We start from the raw sequence: 25,468 nt of genomic DNA, 5'->3' as shown, positions 1-25,468 counted from the left end.
GTCCTAATCAGAAAAATAAGACTGCTTTAGATTCTCTTTCTCTTTCAAACTTTGCATATGAAAACATTCACTCCTCTATGAAAAGCTGCATTAACTTTTACGCTGAAATATATTTTTATTTGTAGCACAAGCCTTCAGGCTAAAACAAACCCCTTAAGACTGATTTTGCCAGAAGGTAGAATGTCAGAATCCTCAGAGCTTGTTTTCACAAGTATTTAACTCTGGACTATGTATTCAGATATTATAGAGGCCTTGACTTCTTACCTACTGCCACCTTCTGTCTCTAGGCAAAAGGAGAACTAAGCCATTGCCAGGAGGTAGGTCACTTTTTACTTAAAGAAAGCTTAGAGGCCAGGTACAGTGGTTCACCCATGTAATCCCAGCACTTTGGGAAATGGAGGTGGGTGGACTGCTTGAGCCCAGAGTTCAAGACCAGCCTGGGCAACATGGCGAGACCCTCTACAAAAAATACAAACAAACAAAAAATTAGCTAGGCATGGTGGTGCATGCCTGTAGTCCCAGCCACTTGGGAGGCTGGGGTGGAAGGATGGCTTGAGCCCAAGAGTCAGAGGTTGCAGTGAGCTGAGATTGTACCACTGCACTCCAACCTGTGCAACACAGCGAGGCCCTGTCTCAAAAAAAGAAGAAAAATGAGCGTAGAGTTCTTGGTTCAGCAGCACAGTACATAAGATTGGAATGATTCTTAGTAGCTTCTGATGGCCGCTATATTTCTTAAAAGCCAGATGCACAACAGTGAGCTTAGTATACTAACTTTTGTGTGACAAAAGGGAGGAAAGAATGTATATCCATCTTTGACTGTATTGGCAAATGGAAACACTGAATAGGTAATAAACTTCTTTAGCTTTAAGGAACAGGGCTGTGGGTGACATGGTGGGATGGGCAGAGGAATGTAGGTGAGTGTTCTAATGTCGTCCTTTTGTATTTTTCAAGTTTTGATTTACTAATTCAAAATTTAAAGGGTCTCATAGGAAGATATGGTCTTAGTAACATTTAACTGTATTTCACCTTATCTTTGAAAATTATTGTGACACCACTTGCCTCTTAGGTTTTGTATGCCAGGGATACTATTTAGTATCCATGACTTCCAGAATAAATGCTTCTTATGAAAGTAGGTTATTAGATTATCATCATGACCAAAAACCTAGGTAGAGTTTATTGACAATAAAGACCAAGTTTTAGTCTTGTCATATGTTTTCATCAATTTCTCAGCCTCCTTTCTTCTGTTAATAAAAATGCACCAGCAGTAAAATCTCATTTTATTCTTTTTATTATCTATCTATCTATCTATCATCTATCTAGCTAGCTAGCTAGCTCTATCTATCTGTATCTATCTATATCTATCTATCTATCTATCTATTTATCTATCTATCTATCATCTCTCTATGTCTATCTATCTATCACTTAGTGAGAGCCTGCTATATACTGGCTTATATATCCCAAGCTTTACATTTTACAAATGAAGGAAACTGTGGCTCAGAACTTTTAAGAGACTTGCCAAAGTTGCTAATCCAGCATGTATACCTAGCTCTAATTAGAAAGCTCTCACTGTGCTAACAGGACCACTTTAGCCACTCCCGGGTCATGATTCTACTTGAGAGAAAGTGATATGTTGACTGGAGACATTCCACTGTCAAGCTGTGGAAACTGAGGCAGGTATCCTATAAATAAAACATTGAAAGAAGGTCCTCATTTCCTTTCTTGTTCCAATATCCAGATGAGTTACACTACATTGCTCTCTTTAATAAAAATAGGTTCTGGAAATTTGTGTTGGAAAAAAATGGTCTGAATACTAAAGTGTTTATTCAACGTAAGGATAGCAAGAATGACATCATTTCCTTCATATCCCTGAGGCTCTATAAGTGTTTCTATTTAGACATCTAAGGGGTTAGGAGGACAATGTCTGAAAATTGTTTCATTATCTGGGGGATTATCTAATAGAAAGTATAAGATACAATCATTCTTATAGGAAGATCCTTAATACTACTGCTTATCCAGAATCAATCAAGTAACTGAATTTTAATAATTGTAGCCATAAGATGAATTCTTCCTCCGTGAACTTGTTACCAGACCATGAACAAACCATAAAAGACAATAATAGGTAAGTGGGACTATATCAAATTAAGCTGTTATGAAAATAATGAGACAAGCTGCAGAATGAGAGAAGAACATATTTGCAATACATATATCTTACAAGCAATTTGTATCCAGAATATATAGATAACTCTTACACATCTACATGGGCAAATGATTTGAGTAGACATTTCTCAAAAGAAGATATATGAATGTCTAATAAGCTCACATAAAGATGCTCAATACCATTAGGGCTTTGAAGAAATGCAAATTAATCACAATGAGATACCAATACATACCCACTAGAAGGGTTAAACTTAAAAATGTTAAGAATATGAAATGCTGATGAGAATGTGGAGAAACTATTTGTACTGGAGAAAGTAAAATGCAACAATCACTTTGGAATAAAATTTGGCAGCTTCTTACAAAGCTAAATGTACACTTAGCATGTGGCTCAGCCATTCCACTCTTAGGTATTCACCAAGAGAAATAAAAATATGCCACACAAAGATTTGAAGATCAAAGGTCATAGCAACTTTATTCATAGTAGCCAAAAAAAAAGAAAAAAAGAAAGAAAGAATTTAAGTGTACATCAACAGGAGAATGGATTTTAAAAAGGCAGTGTTTTTTGTTTTTTTTTTTTTTTTTTTGAGATGGAGTTTCACTCTTGTTGCCCAGGCTGGAGTACAATGGCACGATCTCAGCTCACTGTAACCTCCGCCTCCCAGGTTCAAGCAATTCTTATGCCTCAGCATCCCAAGTAGATGGCATTACAGGTACCCACCACCACACCTGGCTAACTTTTTGTATTTTTAGTAGAGACGGGGTTTCACCATGTTGGCCAGGCTGGTCTTGAACTCCTGACCTCAGGTGATCCACCCGCCTCAGCTTCCCAAAGTGTTGGGATTACAGGCATGAGCCACCTCACCCGGCCAAAAGGTAGTATTTCTATATGGTGGAGTACTATTGAGTACTAATAAATTAAAATTAAACAACACACAGCAAAACTCAAAAACATGACACTGATGAAAGCAGACATACACAAAAGAGTACATATTGTATGATGCATTTATATGAAATTCCAGAGAAGGCAAATCAACTTATAGTGACAAATGGCATATTAAAGGCAGCCCAAGGCTAGGGTTGACTGCAAAGAAGCATCAGAGAAATTTGGGGGGTGATAATATTCTCTATCTTGAAGACACCCATGGTTACACAGAGATATACATTTTTCAAGACTCATTGACTTGTACAATTAAAATAATGAGGCTTATTTTAGGTAAAGTATATTACAACAAAATTGTTTTATGAAAAACATTCAGGTAAGTTTTGTTCCACAACTAGCAAAAGGTGCAGATTAAATTAAAAAACAGATGAATGTGGTTATGTTCTAAAAAGGGATTTAAGGTAGAGGTATGTTATGGAAAAATCTGATTGCAATGTTTGGGATATGATAGGTGTATTAGTCCATTTTCACACTGCTGTAAAGAACTTCCCTGGGACTGGGTAATTTATAAAGAAAAGGGTTTAATTGACTCACAGTTCTGCATGGGTGGGGAAGCCTCAGGAAACTTACAATCATGGTGGAAGGGGAATCAGGCATGTTTTACATGGCAGCAAGTGAGAGAGACAGCAAGAGAGGAAACCATCACTTAAAAAACCATCAGATCTCACAAGAACTGATTCACTATCACGAGAACAGCATGGGAGAAACCACCCCCACGATCCAGTCACCTCCCACCAGATCCCTCCCTCAATACGTGGGGATTATGGGGATTACAATTTGAGATGAGATTTGGGTGGGGACACAGAGCCCAACCATATCAATGGGTGATCAACAAATATTCATTTCCTTCTCTTTTCCAGTTCTTCTTATGTGGAAAATGTAAGCAATGTATTCAAAGGCAGTCAGCTATAAAATAAATAATGAGAAACACATGCAGAAAGATAAGATTATGACTCAGTGGTTAGTCATCTAAGAACAATCAGAGGTCTGATATAATACGTAGGCTTTTCTCTCTTACAAACCTGTGATTTCTCTTTACCTTCCAAAGTCTGGCATCTCTCATTTTTTATTGTACCCATTCGGCAGGTAGCATATATTTTCTACATTAACCATTACATTTTTAAGCACACATTTTTCTTGTTCAACTTTGTCACAAGTTTCTAGAAGGCAAAAAACATGTCTGACACCTCTTTTTATGGCTGATTTGAACCTAGTTGGTGTTCGATAAAAGTTAAACATATTATAAATGATTATATTGCTATTCTTATGTTTGAAAAATCTTGCCTCTTCAATATTATTTAGTCAAATAATTTAGATATGATCACATCCATTTGAAGTGAAAATTTCATTTATTTAACAGAACAAGTCATTTAAAGATTTCTCCTTTCTCCTGGTATGTTCACATTCATTTTTTTCACTTGTTTATTCTTTCAATAAACATGTATTGAGCATCTCTCTTTGCCAGGCACTGCAGTAAGTACTGGAAATACAAAGATTATTTTGTGCTCACATTCGAGAAAGATGCCAAACCCAGCAACACATATTTCTAACAGAGTTGGATAAATATATCCTAAGAGATATGTGGAAAGGAAGAGAGATGATGCCAAGATGTACCAGATAAACTTCAAAATTAAATTTTGATCAATCTACTCATTAGCTAATATAAAACTCTGCAATCAAATTTAATGTTATTTAGGTATCTTAATGTAGATGGCCTATAACTGAAACTATAAATAAAGGTTGAGTTACTTTTGGCAATAAAATTGTGGTTGTTATTCTAGACAAAGGGAGTAGCCTCTTTCTCTTCTTGATGCCTAAAGTCAAAAAGCCCATCCAAGACTTAACCCATCCAGGGAAGAAGCCTTGTGTGCATAAGACAACCCAGAGAGTCAACAGTGAATGAGTAAACTATGATATGGTTCGAAACCGACCTTTGTGGAAAGTCCATGACTATGTAAGTAGTTTTTTTTTCCACAGACAGAATCATTTTGAGCAATTGTGAATGAGAAGCATGTCATTTGGAGGTGGTTTACTTATGCAGTCTTCTGTTGCAATTTGATGTATGAAGATAATCTGCACCAATTTGTTCTCTTTCTTTTTGCCACAAAAGGAAATAACATTTAAAAACTGTCCTTTCGAGTCCCTAAACCTTCCCATTCCTGATTATTACATCCCATGGGTGAGTGTACATTTCTCTTTGGCAAAACATAGCTTATTTGTTCAAACTTTGCCATTACATACGATGCTCCAGCAGTGTCCCATCCAATGAAAAAGTCAAACGCTTTTGCTATCTCTTTTGTCAGGGCTTTTCTACATGATATCTCCTTCCTGAAATTCCTCACTCATTTCCCTCCAAAACCTCCCTTAGCCTAGAAAATCCCTACTTATCCTCTCGTCTTATCGAAATATCACTTTCTTGGAGATAACTTTCTTGACTGCATCCTCCACACACACACCCAGAGACTAGAGAAGGCTTCCCTTTGTACTTCTTCATACAATTTATTAATTAGTTATTCATTTTCTATCTTCCTTATCAGTCTGCACCCTCCAGATGGGAAGACCCTGTTTCTATATTGTTCATGTAATAGGCACCTAATAGCTATTAATAGCCTTTTTTTTTTTTACTAAATGAAGAAATTCACAAAAATAATGAAATTCAGGGAAATAAGACTTTCATTTTGCTAATGAGAAAACCATGGTAAAGTAGTTCTTTATTATAAAGTTAACTATCTCCATTTTAATAACATCCAATTAGATAATGTATTTCCTTACTGCACTATTGGGTGCTATTATAAAACTAGGTTCTATTGAATATGAAAGTTACTTTTGCAGCAATATTTGTAATTCCATTTCATCATAATCAAGCATAGAAAAATAAAATTCCACATGAAGCAAAAGGCAGCACAAATTTTCTTAGATACTGTGGTTGCCTTATCTCACATCTTCCAATTTTGACCCTACTCAGTTTTACCAGACCATTCACAAATATCCCAACTTGCATGGTTTTGTAGAGGTTAACTGAATCAACCCCTACGAAACCAAGTAAACCAAGTAATACATACTATATTTTGGTAATATTATACATTTTTAAAGTGTGTGTTGCTCTAAAGCCACTTCTTTAAAATGTGACACTACCAAAAAATATTATGTATCATTTAGTTTACTCATAAAATTATCCAGTTTGGCATCATCCTGATATATGAAAAGTCCTATCATGCAACAGGCGTTTACTACCTAATTTTACTTTTAAATGGTTATAAATTCTATCACAAAAGTGTCAGCTGGGAGTGGTGACTCACACCTCTAATCCCAGCACCTTGGGAGGCTGAGGCAGGTGGATCACCTGAGGTCAAGAGTTCAACACCAGCCTGGCCAACATGGTGAAACCGTTTGTCTACTAAAAATACAAAAAAATAAAAAATTAACTGGGCATGGTGGTAGGTGCCTATAATCCCAGCTACTCAGGAGGCTGTGGCAGGAGAATTGCTTGAACCCAGGAGGCGGAGGTTGCAGTGAGCTGAGATGTACTCCAGCCTGGGCAACAGAGTGAGACTCCATCTCAAAAAAAATAGTGTCAGAAAAATTATCTGAAATAAGGCAAAAAGGTGGTCAGCATGTTCCAGTAATATCATATAAGGGCCATGGTCACCCAAGCATCGTCTAGATAGGCACAGCTCTGTCCCAAAGAAATTTCTGTGATGTACAATGTGGTAGCCTCAGAAAGTGTAGCTACTGAGCACAAGAAAAGTGGAGAGTGTGACTGAAGAACTGCTTTTTTACATTATATTTCATTTTAATTGATTTAAAGTTACATTTAAGTAGCCATGTTTCAATAGCTAGTGGCTACCTTACTGGACAGCACAGCACAGATGTGGAGGAATGCACTTAGTTTGTCTCATTTTTTGTTATTAATGAAAGGTTCTAGTCTTTGTAAAATTACTTGTTAATTTGTAGAATTTTGTCTGTTAGATATGCCAATAATTTTTGCCTGGCGGAACAAGTAATGCCGAAGATTTATGGTAGATATTGGCCAGTTTTATAATGTGACTCAGTAATTTTGTTTTAACAAATCTTTGTTAAATTGTCTAGATACACATAATTTCTCACATTTTCCCAAACCAATCATAAATCTAGTTCTTATTAATTAATGTGTTATACAAAATTATTCACATATGTACATTTATGTTTGTCTGAGATTCATAATTTGAAAATTATATTTCAGCTTTGGATCCCCTAAAATTCACCCATAGAATTATTTCTCAGGTTTCATAGAGGGCACCTGAGAAATTTGTTCTTTTATCTTATAAAATGAGAGATGCCAGAAATACTTAGGTTTGTTTGGTGGCTCCATATTTACTAATTTGTTCAACACCATTCCAAGAGATTTGTGGAAAGAATAGTAAAATCAAAGGAGATGCCCAGGCTTCCTTAGGCTGTTTATATAACTAAAATATTCATATAAATATATCAGAAATTATCTGCTTTTTAAAAAGGCTTTGGAGATTCTTCGATGCCTTCCATAATCTAATCTTACCTTCAGAGAAAACATTGATCAAGTCATTATGAGAACCTATTGGAGAATTTTACTGTCCTTTGTTCTTATATTATTGGTTATTGTAATAAATTAACCACAGCCAATCAGTCCATCATCAAATAGATCTCTGCTTCTTGGTGCTTGCCTGAAGTCTCTGCTCTAAGTTATAGGCTAGAATTGGTGTCTGGCACAAAAGACAGTTCCAGAGTCTCATAGAAGAGACAGTATCAAGTACTTTGCAAAGAACAGGTTCTTAGGGATAGGTTTCCAAATTCTCACGGCTTAGACAACTCTCCGACTCTACAGTGGAGTGAGTCATCATCTCCTAGGCTCCTTTCAGTCCACTAGCAGACGTATTACACGCAGGCAGACCGCTGACCTCAGATCCAGGGCAAGAAGAAAAATTAATCACCAGGACTAAATGAGCTCATGAGGAAAATTTAATTGTGATTATTTGTCTGGAATATGGCTGACATTGTTTTAATTTTCTACTTTTAGTAAGTATATAGGGAACCACCATCTTTCTTCTTGAGCTATCTTTAACCCTTTCCTTAGTAGATTATGCTTTTGTAAACTTAAATGTTCTAAATGATATCTAAATGTCACTGACTCACTCAAAATTTGGAAGCAAATATTTTTAGACTCTTCTTACTTTCCAAAGTAATAAGTTATTTGCATAGGATTGATAAGAATCTCTGCCTATTTTTACCAGAACTTAACTGCCTAAATCACTGTAGCAACCAAATCTACACTTGGAGTGTCATATTTGAGAGGGATTCATATTTAATCAAGTATGGCAGCAACTCACCATTAAGGAACATATGTGAGTTGATGCAGGACCTGCTTCTAGAGTCCTAGGACAGGGAACAGGAAAGAAGTAAACTTCTGGAAGGCTAAGGAGCTTAGCAAATTTGGGGGGGGGCCTCTAGAATAGAAGATTTCACCTAAATTTATAGGTACTACAGGAAAAATCTAGTGGACGGAATGTTTTGGAGTTGGTTTCCTAGCCTTAGAAAAAAAGAACAAGAGAGATCAAGAGTCTAACCCAAGTTCCTTCTGAAAATTTCTAGACAGAAGTGAATTTTGTGGCCTTAGTAGTTGCTCAATATTGTAGAGTTCTAGACTGGCAGAGCAAACTCAAGAAGAACTGTATGATTATTTAATGTTATTGATGCACCCCTGGAAATAATCAGATAAAACCTGGACTCTAAGAAGACTTCATTTACAGCTGGGTATGGTGGCTCATGCCTGTAATCCCAGTGCTTTGAGAGGCAGAGGCAGGAGGATCACTTGAGCTGAGGAGTTTGAGACCAGCCTATGCAACATAGCAAGACCTCATCTCTACAAAAGATTTTTAAAAATTAGCCAGGCATGGTGGTATGCACCTATAGTCCCAGCTACTTGGGAAGCTGAGGCAGAAGGATTGCTTGAGCCCAGGAGTTTGAGGTTACAGTGAGCTATGATCATGCCACCACACTCCAGCCTGGGTAACAGAGCAAAACCCCGTCTCTAAAAAAATAAAAAATAAAAAGACTTCATTTACAAAACAGGTGATGAGCTGAATTTGACATATAGACCTAGTTGGTTGACCTAATCTAAAGCATAAAAATAAGGTAAAAGATGAGCAGAAAGTAGTTTCAATAACATATGGGGGAAAAGGCCACTTAGGATTGTCTAAGGGAAGGGATTTAGTTCGTATCAAGGTTACTATTGATTAAAAGTCCCAGATTTGGTGAAGTTGCTTGTTAACCTATAGAGGTTGGTCCTGTAGAAATATAAATAACTTCTGTCTGGTGGAACAGAAAACCTCAATACCTTTTATTTTTAACTCAGCAATCTTATCCTAATATTTGTTTTTAAAATTGATGATTAATATCTAATTTCTTAAATGCTCTCTGAACTAGTCATTATATCTTACTGATATTCTTTATTAACTAATAAGCTAAAGAAATTCTTTTACACATGTTGATTATATATTTCCTGAGAGTTATGATTTTTTCTTTTAAAATTATATTTTAACAAAACTATATTATGGTACAATAATACCTGGTTAAGAATCATAAGCCATGGCTTCTGTTTCCAGTAATGATGTGTCATGACACCGGACTCTGCACCTGACCACTTAGAATCTCAGGCTTGTCATCTCTAAACTGGGTGTGTTGGCCAAGATTTCAAATGTCTCTTATATATTCTGAAACTGAAAAGTTTGAATATATTAACAGAGACAGAATATTATCGAAAGAAATAAACTTGAACATTCTGAAAAGAACTCAAACAGACCTGGAATACACCAAATCTTTTCATTGTAATAACATCTATCATGATCCATTCTAAATGAAAAAGTACCACTTAAATAACTTTGCCAGGAGAAATCGCTCTTTTATTGAGCCATTTGTTCTTTAGATAGATAACTTTTGATATGCACATAGAATGAGACAAGATTTATATCTTTCCTAGAGTTTTCTTCTTGCCAAGACATAAAAAATGGTCATTCTTTATCAGAGAGCTTACAGAATACTCAGTATGTCTTCCCACCTTTTTTATACTAACAGCAAAGTTGCTAAAGATCTGAAATAAAATTTTTATCTAGTTTGAATTTAGACAAATGGGAAATTTTAAACAACTAAAACTTATCAAGGGAAGAAATTGAAGTAGTCTGTTAAAGGTCATACAAATTTCTATGTCCCAAGATTCTGTTAAAATAGCCTACAAAATAATTTTTTAACATTGTGAGTAAAAGATGTTAATTGTATGACATTGATCTTTGTCATTTGTTAAGACTTGCTTTGTGTCGGAACCTAGTACATTTCTGTAAACTTTTATGCCTAAAAAGAATGTGTATGTATACTTAAAAAAGAGTAACTTTCTTTTTCTGTTGTTGTTATTTTTTTGAGATGGAATTTCGCTCTTGTTGCCTTTTGGGTTCAAGCAATTCTCCTGCCTCAGCCTCCTGAGTAGCTGGGATTACAGGCATGTGCCACCATGCCCGGCTAATTTTGTATTTTTAGTAGACATAGGGTTTCTCCACATTGGTCAGGCTGGTCTCGAACTCCCAACCTCAGGTGATCCACCCGCCTCGGCCTCCCAAAGTGCTGGGATTACAAGCATGAGCCACCACACCCGGCGGATTGGGTGAAGATTTCATATGCATCCACTGGATTGAGATTTAAATTGTGTTGTTCAAACTTCCTATATTGTTATGAATTTTTGCCCAGTTTCTGAAAGAACTTTGGTCAAATCTCTCACTATGATTGTGGATTTCCCCATTTTTTGTTGCTCTATATATTCTGTTAATACATTTTAGGCTACATCATTAGGTGCTTACAGGTTCAGTATATATTGAACTAATGAATTATAACTTTTACCATTATTTCACAGTCCCTTGAAATCCTAATTTTTTTCTGCTTTAACATTTATTTCCCTACTAGGATAATTGCTATTCCAGCCTTCATTTCATATCTGCTTGTTAGACATTTGTGTATTATACCTATCCCTTATGTAGTGATATGAATTTATTCCTAAAATCCTTATTGCCAAATTAAATAATTTCAAATGAAAAAATACATATGACTATTATTTCAGTAGCAAAAATGACAATGTGTTTTATCCCAATCCAAGATTCTCAAAAGCTTTCACAGATAGAAAAACAGTAACAATGTAAACAAAGTCATGTAGTATGTTAGTACGTTCTTGCATTACTATAAAGGAATATCTGAGACTGGGTAATTTATAAAGAAAAGTGGTTTATTTTGACACATCGTTGTGCAGGATGTAGAGGAAGCATGGTGCTGGCATCTGCTTCTGGTGAGGCCTCAGGAAGCTTTTACTCATGGCAGAAGGTGAAGTGGGGCCAGCACATTACATGGCAAGAGAGGGAGCAAGAGAGTGAGGAAGAGGAGTCAGGCTCCATCAACACCAGCTCCCATGTGAACTCATAACCACGGGACGGCACCAAGCCACTCATGAGGCATCAACCCCTGTGACCCAAACACCTCCACCGGGCCCCACCTCCAACACTGGAGGTCACATTTCAACATGAGATTTGGAGGGGACACACATCCAAACCATATCATATAGGTAATTAAAAAATAAAAAAGAAATAAATGCAGCACGCTCATAACTATAGCATGATGACAGTTTATTGTACTTGTCAAGTGAGGAAGACTTGATGACGGGAGGGCATTGGCAGAGAACCGTGCATTTGTTGGAAGGTGCAGTCCATGTCAGCACCTGTTTTTCAACTTTTCGGAACTTATGGTTAATTTTTCATTCCAAATGCACTTGAACATAGTTATAAGCCCAGATAACGTCTTCAGGGCAAAATCAAAACTAAATACAAGAGCACTTCCTAAATCTATGGAAACAGCGATGTACGTGACAGACTAAAACATAAAAGATAACCTCTTCACTCTCTGTTTCGGTTTACCCAAACACAATGTACAATCAAAATTATGAATATACAAATTTGTTTTTTGAGATATAAATATATAATCTATATAAATTATAAATATTTATATAGATTATATATAAATTTATAATTTATATAAATTATATATAAATATATAATATATAATAATTATATATTATATATTATAAATATATAAATATATAATTATTATATATTATAAATATATATAATAATTTATAAATATATAAATATATAAATTCGTTTTTTGAAATTCATTTCTGACCAGAAAATTTTATATTAAGTAAACTGGTGAGCATGACTTTATCTAAAAAAAACCCAAATTATCACTTCTTATTGCATCTTTCCTTAGCAAATTATACCAAATGGAGAAAAAGAGTCTTCAGTAAATTAGAACTCTTCGAGAGTCATTTAAGGCAAAAGGCATTAATTGAACAATCACTAATGTGAGGCTGGTCTTAACTTTCAACATTTTTTTTGTCCTTTTGTCTTAACGGTATCTCTTATAAGAAGCACATAAGTGGATTTAAAAAAAAAAAAAAAAAACCTAAAGTTGATTAGATTAATTCACTTATAGTATCATGTTCTCTGATGGTGGATTTATTTTGTGCTTTCCATTTACTAAGTTTTTGTTGTTGTTTTGCTTGTTTTTACTATTATACTTGCCTGCCTTCTATGGGTTAATCAGGCTTTAAAAATTCCCTCTTATTCCTTTTCAACAACTTTATAACACACTTGACTTAACAAAGTCTGAAGCTAATGAACAGAATTAACCTTTTCTCAAGCAATACAAGATACTTTAGAATGCTGTAAATCAAACGATTGCCCCCATTTTCCATCCACCTTGCTTTTAAACTCATTCAAATTTTATCTTGTCATTGGTGTTCCACAATCGACCTCTAATATATTGAGGATGCAGGCTCCTTTCTAGATACCCTTCTTGGGGTTAAGTTTGCTTAGTATCTTCCTCTGGCCTTTTTCAGGAAAGCTCTTGGTTGTTAACCCTTAGAATACCACTCCTCTCCTTTTCTCCCTAGTCTCTTATCTTGAAATTCTTACTAGGTAAATATTTAAACTTAATCATTCTAGGCTCCTTGTATTTATGCTTCCCTTTTAATTTTCCCGAATCTTTAGTTAGAGTGATATTTTGTATTCCAAACAGCACTAATAAATAGAAACTTTACAAATATGTAAGTCCCTGTAGACTGTCTCCTTGATGTTACAGTTTTCACAGGTAACTACGTCAGCCTATGACAAAGTCCATCAGGCAATGTTATGCTTTTTGCTTTTAATAGTCATATATGTTATAATGAATATAAGAGGTGAAAAATAGCCCATGTTGTTCACTCAGATATTTAAGATTTCTACTAATTTTTTAACAAAAATCCCTGAATTTGTAGGCAGGTTTCCTTTGGTTTTTTTTTTTTTTTTTTTTTTTTTTCCGGACAGAGTCTTACTCTGTCTTCCAGGCTGGAGTACAGTGGTGTGATCTTGGCTCACAGCAACCTCTGTCTCCCGGGTTAAAGCAATTCTCCTGCCTAAGCCTCTCAAGCAGCTGGGATTACAGGTGTGCACCACCAGGCCTGGCTAATTTTTTGTATTTTTGGTAGAGACAGGATTTTGCCATGTTGGCCAGGCTGGTCTCAAACCCCTGACCTCAAGTGCTCAGTCTGCCTCTGCCTCCCAAAGTACTGGGATTACAGGCATGAGCCACCACACCCAGCTGGTTTCCCCTTTTAACCATTTCCCTTCCACTCAAAGAACTTCCTTTAGTATTTCATTTAAGTAGACCTACTAGTGATGAATTTGTTTAGTTTTCACTTGATAATTTTCTCAATTTGCTCTATTTCTGAGAGATTTAATTTTGCTAGATAGAGGACTCTGGATTGACAGTTACCACGGGCTCCACCCCTCAGGGTCTGAGACTGTCTTTCTAGCTGAGGGGGGCAAGAGTACAAGGTAACAAAAACTTCACCCCACTGAAGCTGCCATCCCCACTGCCACCCCCATGAGAGGGAGGGGAGGGCTGCCAGTTCTTTGCTGACACTTGGATGGAGATGGCCAAGAAGAGTCTAAAGGCTTTTCTGTAGCCTCTGCATCCCTACCCCACTCCCATCTTCTGGTCAGAGGAAGTGAACTTTTCTGGAGCTTTTTTGGTGTGTCCCTATTCAAAGCTCTGCAGTTTAGACTGATCTGGAGCCTGTTGGGATATACAAAATGTAAATAAAAACCCCAGGAAATGCACTGCTCAGTCTCCCCTCTATTTCTGGCTTTCGTATGAGTCCCCTTGTTCTTATCCACTTTTCAGAGCCCTTGCAGAGACCTTCAAACCTGCCATATTTTATGCAGTTTTTAGTTGTAGTCAGGGAGCTGTAGCGTGGAGTGTGATTATTTCATCTGGCCAGCTGTTAAGGTGATTTTAATATTCCACATATGAAACAATAAAATACTATGTAAAATAAAGGAGCACCAGCATTTTAAACGGTGGCATAATAATGTATATTTTCTCACCGACGCTGAAACGAAACATATTACTATAAACAAACAGTTTTATCCAAAGGTGTGCTGTTGCTAAATGCTGTGGATTTTTCCTGACTATATTAAAAGGAAAAAAATAATTTATAGTAATGCATGTGATTATATCTAAAAGGCCAATCTAAATTTGTTTAAAACAATATACAAATATCTTTATTTAGTATTAAGAACTCACCCACAAATATTTGGTTTTTTGTCTAACAAATCCTTTACACAAAGCTTGTTTTAATGCATACACTTTTGCTATCTGCCTCCGAGGCACCCCACTACCAGAACCGAAGCTCTTGAAAGTAAGAGAATGGACCTTAATTGCCTGCCCTTATTCACCCACTAAGGAAATCCCAAATCATATTTATGAAGTTGAATTTGAAATCAAAGTTAGCTTTCCAAAATTTTCTGTGTCTTAGACTTACATTTTGCTTTTTATTTTATATATACACCTGACTCTCTACTGTTGTGTGTCAATTTGTATTTAACAAATTTAGATTTAAAATATATATATAAATTCTGGGCTGGGCACAGTGGTTCACACCTGTAATCCCAGCACTTTGGAAGGCCGAGGCAGGCAGATCACGTGAGGTCAGGAGTTCGAGACCAGCCTGGCCAACATGATGAAATTCTGTCTCTACTAAAAGTACAAAAATTAGTCGGGCATGGTGGCACATACCTGTAATCCCAGCTATAGGCTGAGGTAGGAGAATGCTTAAACCCGGGAGGCGGAGGTTGCAGTGAGCTGAGATTGTGCCATTGCACTCCAGCCTGGACAACAAGAGCAAAACTCTGTCTCAAAAAAACAAACAAACAAAAATAGAAACTCTTTTTTTAAAAAAATAAAATCTTATTTTGATATGACAATGAAGACAACAGGCCAACATGGATTTTTAGTCATTATTTATTCTGCTGTATCCTTGCCAACAGGCAAAACCCATTAGCAGTCTAGAGATTCTTTACGAAATATATTTCAAAACTGGCATAATGGTTGAAAAGGTAGAGTTGCCCTTGCAGAATAAATGAAATTACTGTAAAATTAATGACACTGATTCACAATTTGAAGGTAGAAGTGTTTATACAAAGAAAATCATATAAATCGTAATATATTTTACAAGGACCTAAAACAATGTTTCCTCAAGTATTATTACTGTAGAATTAAACCTATGCGCCCTTCAAAATATGGGTAAAATGGCCTTTTTGTGTGTTTACTTTTAATCTTGTGTGAAATTAGAAATCCACTTCCTAACAGGGCTTTTTTTGTGAAACAATTTGAAATCAACTCTGCTGAATGTTAGCAAACAGCAAGAACAATGATGGAGTCTGTTGATAGATGTTCATAACGCAGGCTAGTTTAAAAGGCAGGCTGTGGGGAAAATCTTACTGCTAAACATCATGAATTTTTTGGAAACCTGAAAACAAGCAAAAATGATGTCATACTTCAGTGTAAGATGTATTAGAAATTCTCTTCAGCCAACCACTTTTTCTTATTGTTGTGGCCATCAGTTTAATGACAGTATCACCTAGATAATTTAAACTGGAATACTAAATATACTTTGCAACCCTCAGATTTATGATACTTGAGTTTTTATTTTAAATACGATAGGCTATTGAGTAACTTGGGGGAAAGAGTAGGTCTAGAGTCTTTCTTACTTGAATTATTATTCAACTTAACATTTAAAAGTAGATTTCTAGTATATTGGACCTTGCTTATAAAAATACAGTCTGTTTCATGTAAAGTGAAATGTTTTAAATTAGTTCCACTCTAACTTTCAGGACATCTGCAGGTCTCATAGATGAGCTGTCATGAAGTATCAATATATTGAAGCTGTCTTCTTTCACTTTATTATGCAGAAGGTTCACCAATTATTTCCATAACAAGTTAGATTCCAAAGAGTTCTTTACATTTTCTATAAGCTAGTGTTTATGAACACATTGCATAGACTATGATATGATTTGGCTGTGTCCCCACTCAAATTTCACCTGAACTGTAATTCCCATAATCCCCACATGTTGTGAGAGAGACCAGGTGGAGATAATTTAATCATGGGGGTGGTTTCCCTCATCCTATTCTCGTGATAGTGAGTTAATTCTTATGAGATCTGATAGTTTTATAAGGGGCTTTCCCCTTCACTAGGTTCATTCTCTCTCCTGCCACCCTGTGAAGAGGTGCCCTCCGCCATGATTGCAAATTTCCTGAGGGCTCCCCTGCCATGCCGAACTGTGAGGCAATTAAACCTCTTTCCTTTATAAATTACCCAGTCTTGGGCAGTTCTTTATAGCATAATGAGAATGCACTAATACAGGCAACAAACATTACCTTTTAAAGAACTGACACAACTCCTATAAAGTAATCCAGTATTGTGTTTTTACATGGAATTTCAATGAGATAAGTAAGGTACATTAAAGTCACGTAGTTCAGTCACTGTTTGGAAACTTGAATCCTTAGTAAACTCATCCTGAAATGGTTCTCACTCAAAGGTTAATTACACTGCCAGAGACAGAAGGAAGAAAAAAAGAAGAACTAACATTTACTGGATATCTATTGTTTTCAGTGCTTTTCATATATTATCTCATGTAATCATTCTGGTAACCTTGAAAGGCACTCTTTCCATTTTTCTTTTAAAGAAGTATAGATCACAGAGATAAGTCATAAGTGGCACCATTAAGAGGTGCCCTCAGATCTATCTGATTCCTCCAACCATATTCTTCCCTCTGCACCACATTGCCATGAAACACACTTCTCTGCCACAGGAGTCACCATCCCTAATGAGGTCCACTGAGCTCTCACTGAGATTCCACTATTGGTCTAGAAAAGTTCTCTTACTGTGCCCTAAAGTACAAGTCTCATTCCTCTTTCATGTAATAGCATTCAAATTGTTAATGACAGATTATAAGAATCAAGGTTGCTCTTAACCATTCTGTTCACCAAACAAAATATCCTCTGTTCACCCTTTGAAAAAGTTTGAAACTTCTCCATCCTCTTAAAAACCTCTTTGATATGGTTTTTAATGAATCTAGAGCCCTCCTAACATGAGAATCCCAGAACTGGAAACAGAATCACTGAGTAATACAGTAGTACAGTAGGTTCTTGTTGTTTGTTTGTTTTTGTTTTTGATACCTCTGTTACCCAGGCTAGAATGCAGTAGTGTGATTTCGGCTCACTGCAACCTTCGTCTCCCAGGTTCAAGCAATTCTCCCACCTCAGGAGCACACCACCACACCTGGCTAATTTTTGTATTTTTATTAGGGATGGGGTTTCACCATGTTGGCCAGGCTGGTCTCGAACTCCTGATCTCAAGTTATCCACCCGCCTAAGCCTCCCAAAGTGCTGGGATTACAGACATGAGCCACGGCACCCAGCCAGCAATACAGTATTATTGGGCTGTCACCTCCCATGTTCTAGATACCTTGTTCCCTTTAGTGTAGCCTAAGCATGCATTAACTTTTCTAGTAGCCACATCACATTAACTTTTCTGGTAGCCACATCACATTAACTTTTCTAGTAGCCACATCACATTGTCCACTCACAATTGAGTACCAAGAATTCAAACTACTAAGTAATTTTCTATATATGCTGTTGCTAAGTCATGTCTTTCTTGACCTGGTTGAATTTTTGGATGCTTCTAAAATTTTTAAAATTTTTCCTGCTTCATCAGTATTTTGTGAGACTCAGCCAGTTTTACCTTCATTTTGACATCCAACTTTCGACGTAAATAAAAATTCCCCACATTTACACACATGATACTCCTCACCACTAAAATCACATTTGAAAAATCAAATATGAATTTACAAAAGTACGTTCCCTAAAGAGTACACATTTTGGCCACTATGGCATGGTTCTTGCGCCATCCAACAGTTGGATTATAGTCTCATCTTTGCAAATAAATATTTATATGAAAAAATATATTTATATTTCATGACCTGTTGCCCTTATTGCTTTATGACATTTACTGGTAGATTAATTGGTAGTGACACTGAAAGGAATCATAGTTGTCATAATTAAAACAAAGTTGTAAATAATTTGGTGTTTTAAATAAATACTCAATTGACTGAATTAAAATGTGGGAGAGAAAGAATTATGCAAGCTGCTAGATGCATACCTTGAAGATTGTCTTTAAAAGTTGATGTGTTACTAGGGATTTTATCTATCTATCTATCTGCCTACCTATTATCTATCTATCTATCTATCTATCTATCTATCTACCTGTATCTATCTAATTCTCTAGCTATCTATTGTTTCTCTCAGAATTACACAATGTTAATAAAATTTTTTATTATTTACCGTCAATATTACTACTTATATTCAGGATTATACTATATGTGAAATTAGTAGACCTCCTGAACTCACTTGTTCCTTCCAGATTTCTAATGTTGTATTTGCAATAAACATAAGTTCCAGAGTTGTTCCAAGAATAATAGTTGAATAATAGATAAATTTTTGAAGAAAATGACAAAATAACTACCTGATATTGTTGATTATCATAAAATCCAATCCCAATACACAGCAATAAAGAATAGGCCCCAAGTAGATCAAGTTACATCTCCAATAACACGCCAGTGGGGCACCTCAGAGCCGCAGGTAGATTTTAGACAGTAGCAGCACAAGGTCTCATAAACTTGAATTTTACTCCTGGCCTAACTCTCTCCCACTGCTTCTTTTATCCCCAGCAAGAGCCTTTGCTCTTTCCTGGTTCTAAACAACGACACATTTTAGTCTGAACATGTCAATTTGCCTGTGGCTGCCACTCAGGGAAATTCCATTTTCTTTTACAAGATTGGAAAGTTGTCTCAATCAAGTCCAAACCCATCACAGACATTTTCCCCCAACCATGCCTCTTTTCTATGCCAGACTTTTCCATTTTAAAAAAATTTAGTTTAGTTTTCTGTTTTGACTTTTGTTTGATAAAGTAGCTTCAAATACAGCTAGCTGATAGACTAGGAGGAAGGTTTTCCTTTGAAATAACTGGGGAAAAATATTGTTGAACCATTTTGATCCTATGCATAACTGTAGTGTCAAGAACAATAGAAGGAAAATACTTAAAATCACACCATAGTGATTTTCTACTTAAAAAAAATGTATAGCAGTTGCTTGGGGGAATATATGTGCATGTTTGTGTGCAGGTATGTATTTCATGGCTGCACACCTATGAGATGACAAAACCCCAAGCATCTTTAGATGTGAATTCCCCAAGAATCAATGAACTACCTTCTTTATCCATAAATTTATCAAAGAAATACTTATCTTTATCAATTGCCTCTTCCACTTGAGCCTGAAAGCTGTGCTGTGCACTATGAAATACCATGTGCATCGCACTCAACTTCTCAAGAAGTGGGATGTGATGGGCTGAGCCCAGTAAGCACCGTCCTTCCAGAGGCTATGTCTAACCTCCGTGGATGTAGTTAGCTCACTCCAGCATTGCCTGAGAGGAACAGCACCATAATCAACACCCATCAACCAGTGTGTTGGTGGTTTCTGGGGAAATAAGCAAAATTAATAACATCTGCATCTAACAAAGATTCTAGCTGAGGCTTGCTCTTTAGAAGATTCGGAAACAATTCTTTCTTTTTCTGTTGTCTGTAGAAGTGCCAGTCTTTTCTCCCTCAACTCTGTGATAGAATTCACCCAAAAAATTTAAAGAAAGGGGCACAGGAGTGGTAAAACAGTCAAATACTTGTTTGTTGGATGAAGTATTTGAAGGAGTTAGTTCATAAAGTCGTAGCACTTCGTAAGTCATCATGGAAATTAAATTCTTCCATAGTGTCATAGACACTCAACATATATCATCTCATTTTTCCTCTTGTCAAAATTCTGTAACATTTTATCAAATGGGCTCCAAGGGTAAATTGCTCAAGATTTCAAGGTTTAAGAATGACACAGAATGGATTTAAACTGCCGCAGGTTTGCTTCTAAATCCACACACTTGCTGCTGTAGCACCGTGCTGACTTTATCTGGCTAACTTTTTCACCTGGATCCCTGATGATACATCACTTTTTCAGGAAGTCTTCCAAACAACCCTAACTGAAAATGCCACAAACCCATTCATTATCACAGTATCCTCTTTTAATTTTCCAGTTAGCACTTATCAGATATATTCTGGTTTATTTAATTGGCAATAAATTATAGTAATAATAACATAATTTTAGTAATAATGCATTTGGTTAATAATATTTAATTGCTTGCTTTTTGCCTCTATTCCTTCACAAAATGATGGAAACTGTGCAAGGGGGGACATAACTTGTTTACTGCTCCAACTCCCATACTTGTAATACAGCGAGAGATCATTAATACATATTAATGAAAAATAATTCAAAGACATTAAATGCTGTGTCCAAAAAACCTTACACTGATTCCAGCGTGCAAACTCCAATGACCACTATTATGTGAATCTTCAGAGCAGATCTTATTTGCAATTTAAACATCTGTGAAATCATGATTAATATTTATCAAAAAGTTTCCTTAGCATTAACTTCCTCCCTATCACATAATATATTTAAGGGAAAAGGATTGAAGGTATATTAATCGTCTCCCATGTTCACATCAGTTATAGTTGTGTCAGCCAGGAGGGACAAGTTAAAGCAATGTTTTGGATAAACTTGCATATCAACAAATGCATGAACACATTGCTCATGTGTCCTTTACACTCAAAAACTGAATCTCATATATTTAAAAGCTTTCTGCTATATCTATAAACTTATTTCTTTATAAGTAATATCCAGTTCTAGAAACAACAAAACCTTTGCTCTGGAGAAAAACTTCTTCCAAAACTATATGGATAATAACTTTCCCTTTTGCCAAACTCCAACAAAATACATAATTTGTGCCTCCCAGTTCACACAACTATAACTGATGTGGAGATGACACATCACTTATATACTCTCATTTTCTTTCCTTTAGGTCTTTTATTTAAGGGGAAATCATAATGGGAAAATCTCAAGTTACATGTAATTCCTACTTATTGTGGCAGGTGTATGTGGCCAACAGATTCTTAAAAACTCATATTAGAATTGCAATTACCTTTCATGACAAATAAAAAAGGACCGTTTGTTATTCTTCCACATTTCTTTTTCTCATCCATTCAGTAAACACTGTCTCCCACAGGTCTACCATTGGTCCCTGGATGACTTACTGCATTTTTCTGTGGTTTCTACTAGGAGATATATTTTCTTACTTATACAGATGCTCAGAAAAAAAAATTTGAAAAAGCAAACTGCAATACTAGAATAATTTTGCTGATACTTCTTCCTTTATGTTAGCTTCTTCTGGATGGCTTAGTACTGTAAATGCTATATTTTTCTATGTGGAAATAATGTAAAATCTGTCTTTTAGAAATGCCTATCTAAGTATTCTATTCATGAAAGAATTTCTGTTAGGGAATATTGTCTGTCTTTTTGGATGGAAAAGCACTACTGTTGGTGAAATTGGTGGAATGAGATTTACTATTTACTGGAACCCTTTTTGCTAAAAATATGTATGTTAAAATCCACCTACTAGAAATGTCTACCTTAACACTACCCAGTAAATCTATATAATATTGATATCCACCTGAATCTTTTGGGATGCAAGACTTTTCAAGGCCTTGGGATACCCTCAGGCATCAAACTCATTGACAAAGTAGTGATTGTCTAATGACATTAATTCATTAATGACATTGTCATTAGACAATCACTACTTTCACATTCTAACACATTCGTTTTAGCCTTTACATTTTATTTCTTAGCTTAAGTCCCATTTGTTTGCTAGTAATTCTGAATTTCTGCTAAGCACTGTGCCAACTGTCTTCATTTGATTAGGTCAAGCCAGTGGACTTAATTCTAGGACTTAAATTCAGGAAGAAAGTTCAAAATTCATGTCCTGAAAAGTGTGTCTGTCAAATTCTGAATAAAAACATACATCTTGGGACTTTTTCCCCTATCATCATTGAATTCAATGAATCTTTATACTTAACATAAAATGAAGTAGGTTATTTAAAATTATTAACAAGACATGTAATGATGAGTCTGACATGAAACTAAAGTTTAAGGCTGCAAATCATTATATGATGGGTAGGAATTTTCAAAACTAAGTTTTAATTTGAAGAATTGCATCATCTTTACAGACTTGGAATATAGGAAGTATTTTAAAAAGAGAAAGGAGAAAACTTTAATAACACAAGTTTATGAAGATATGTAATATACACAAACTTGAAAATAAATTGTAGGTGCACCAATGCAAAAATAGGTTTAAAAAATTACTTTTGCCCAGAAACTAATGAAAGTTTATTACCACCCCCAATCTAATTTCCCTAACTTCCTTCAGAAGCAAGTCATTATCTAGAAAAAATGACTTTCTCTGCCTAAGAAATGTTATATAGCAATATAAAAATGTTTTTGATATATTTATTTTCATTTGCTACAGATACTGCAAATTAATGATTACAATCATTTGTAATTTCAGTTACATTTAAAAAGTATAGGTAGCATACCTATATAGTAAATATTATATCAGAATATTCAAAATATTTAAAAACCAATAAAGTAAAACTTAGTCTCTTTCTCCCTCATATCCTCTGCCCCTCTTTTGTTTACCAAATAAAGAGTGTTAAGGGAACTACAGATACATTTTCAAAAATTTGATACCTAAACATTTTGAAATCACATTTAGGGTATTTCAATATATCAAATACAAGAAACTTAAACATATACTTTTTTGAACCATTAAAAGTATTTTTAAAATTATTTAACAAATGTTTTTCATTAAAGTCACACTTTCAATGTTGATGCCTTGCATTGTGTCTTAGTTAAATATTTTCTTTCCTGAAATAAATTTTGTTGGTACTGTTTATCTTACAGTGAATTTTGTCTTACCATGTTTATCTTACCATGAATTGACCACTAGCAGAACTCAATATTTTGTTCATTTATGAATACACTTGCCCATTACATTTTGGCATAATGTATACAAATTTAAACTAATTACTGTGGTCAAAACCACATCTAACAGTTTGGGAAGGCTTTAAAGTTTTAGAACAGTCTTGAATGCATAAAATTGGCACCAAGGCTCTTAAAAAGCACCTTCAATTGATTTGTAAAATACTCAAAAAGAATTTTCCATTTCCCCCATAAAATCATAATCATTTGAGTTTTCTAATAGCAAACTACTCCCTTATCACACATAATCAAAGTTATTTTTGAACAGGAAAAAAGAATCTTAGATTAGCATTGTTTTTTTAATGTTTCTGTGTGCCATCTACTAGCTGTGGTATTGAGTCAGGAAAAAGTATATGGTATATGGTTAAGAAAAAGCAAACTAGATTTCTCTTCAGTGGCTTTACACTGTGGGGCACCAAATGACTTAATAGCTTTCTGGCAGTCTACATCTATGATAGGAGTATCTGCAGAAATAAAGAAAGCATAAAAAGACTCCTACACTGCACCATGACAATGATTAGAAAGGACAGTCTTTGAGCTTTGAAAACAGAAAGCAGAATCCACGCACGCAGTCTGCAGCCCTGAGCAAAATCTCTTTCCCATCCAAACTCAGTTGCAAACCCAGCTTCTCTTGCAAACCCACAGGCTGGAAGAGGAAACCACAGCCACTCCAAAGTAGAGTTTCAGGCCCATCATTAGTGGTTTCTGTCACCATCTAGTTGCATTTCCTTTATGAATGAAATATGCAGATGGCATCTCACATTGGCTCTTTCAACGAAGAAGAGGAAGGTCAAGAGACACGACTAATACAGCCAACACATTAGAGATCTGTGACCAACGTACTCACACCTCCAAACGCCTCCAGATTGCAGCCTCTGGAAATATCTAGCCCATTTCTTTATGGCACTGTTGCTTCGATCAGCTGTGGAAATTAACATAAAATAATATAGTAACCCAATAGGTGCTGGACAGCATTTCAGAGCATCATATTGAGAGAACACTAAAGGCACGTGATAGTATTCAAAGCCTGAGTGATAAATAGCAAGTAAATACCTTCTAATCGAACAGAAGGGGGAAGGGTGCTGAGCCGATACTGATGCTGCCTGCTCTCTTCCTGTGTAACAGCAAAGGCGGCTCAGTCCCTCTGACGGGCTGTGAAGCTTGGCTGCCTATCGGCTCCTGGGCGGTCCTAGTGCCTGCGCCAGGTTAGCACACAAGGTAGCTCCAAAGAGCCTCCCTGTTTCTGGTGATTCTTCTAATGATTATCACCAAAGATTTTCAGGGATGTCAGCCAGCTAAGCATCAGGGCAGTGGGGTTTGGGTTTGGGAAAAATGATCAGTAAATAGAGTTTGGTACTGTCAATCAGACACTGCTGTTGAAACCAAAAAGGATTATAGATGATCTTGTCTGTTAAATAAACGATGCTCATGAAAATGTTGAAGCCAGAGGGCTGTTAAAAAGAAAACTAATTTGATAATATCCTATGTCTACTAAAATCCATTTGTTTTGTTTTCTTTTTTCCATGTTTAATATGTAAGGGAAAAAATTAAGAAGTAGGAGGTTTTCAAAAGTCTGATATATTTACATAACTATTTGCAAAAAGTGTTTGCTAAAAGCCTAAAAAGTCCATTAGTAGCTTATGCTGTTCAAACATTTAAAATGAAATAAATGCAAAAACAAACAAAATGGAGACCTCCAGAAGCTTATTCTATAAAAGAGACAAAACGTTCAAGTGTCACTTCATGTAAACGCCACTCTTCATCTTTCTCTATTCATTTCCCCCACCTTTTCCCCATCATGACATTTATATTTTTTAATGTCATGAACTCCCCTGCAATGTAGTATCTGTGAAGGAATCTGTTCTACTGACTTTTTTTTCTTTTTTTTTGAGACAGGGTCTCCCTCTTATCACTCAGGCTGGTGTACAGTGGTGCCATCTCGGCTCACTGCAATCTCCTTCTCCCAGGTCAAGCAAT

The 25,468-nt window shown here is 35.8% G+C and overlaps 1 protein-coding gene across 2 annotated transcripts in view; it reads right to left on the bottom strand.

Moving 5' to 3' along the window:
- The window catches only part of RAB27B (RAB27B, member RAS oncogene family), a 185,100-nt gene extending 160,482 nt beyond the window's left edge, over positions 1-24,618 (bottom strand). Inside the window, exons 1-2 of one of the 2 annotated variants that reach the window (XM_054460512.2) lie at positions 24,545-24,618; positions 24,335-24,413 (exon numbers count right to left, since the gene is read on the bottom strand). The gene's annotated coding sequence lies outside the window, so the exon portion shown is untranslated. The remainder of the gene's footprint in view (positions 1-24,334; positions 24,414-24,544) is intronic. The other variant, XM_063653705.1, reaches the window with a different exon arrangement.
- Between the last annotated feature and the right edge of the window lie 850 nt (positions 24,619-25,468).

This window comes from Pongo pygmaeus, chromosome 17, assembly GCF_028885625.2.
Source record: "Pongo pygmaeus isolate AG05252 chromosome 17, NHGRI_mPonPyg2-v2.0_pri, whole genome shotgun sequence".
In the NCBI taxonomy this organism is placed as follows: domain Eukaryota; kingdom Metazoa; phylum Chordata; class Mammalia; order Primates; family Hominidae; genus Pongo; species Pongo pygmaeus.
Note: the sequence above shows the minus strand (reverse complement) of the source record. Positions and strands in the feature narration are given on the sequence as shown.